The following is a 711-nucleotide window of genomic DNA, read 5'->3' on the forward strand; positions in this document are numbered from 1 at the left end:
TTCGGAAAATCTCACTAAAGAACAATTTAATGGATCGGGCGACTATTTGCTAAATATTAGCTGTAATTTATTTGGATTGTTAGATGTTATTGATAAATGAAAGTTTGAAGTGACTTAAAAAAAGCAAACAAAAAACAATTCTTGTTTTGAACGAAATTCAAGCTAAAACAGTTTCAATTCAGTTTACCAAATTTTATCCCTTCCACTACTCCATCCGTTTTCATTTTTCTCACTGCTAACAAACTTTACAAAGTTATCTGTTTGAATTTGAATCACAGTATTGTTTCATACTTATCACTCCTTTTATACTTATATCATTGAAGTTCGAGTGATAAGTACTTCCTGTCGCACAATCCCCCTCTCTTAGTCAATCTTTCGTTATCACCGCCAGTATCTCTTAGAATTTTTGATAAAACGCTACAAATAACTGATCACTGTTCCAGAAATGGTAATCTGATCAGTGATTAGTTCTGCGGCAAAAAAATATTTGTAAACACGCGGTGAGGTCGAAAGTCACATTGGTCGCGCTTATTTGCATACGAAAGAAGAGAAAAACAACTTGTTTGCATAATGATCATCCCTATACAACAACGTAGACAGGCATATATATATATATATATATATATATATATATATATATATATATATATATATATATATATATATATATATATATATATATATATATATATATATATATATATATATATA

This window comes from Loa loa, assembly GCF_000183805.2.
Source record: "Loa loa unplaced genomic scaffold supercont3.130, whole genome shotgun sequence".
Lineage (NCBI taxonomy): Eukaryota > Metazoa > Nematoda > Chromadorea > Rhabditida > Onchocercidae > Loa > Loa loa.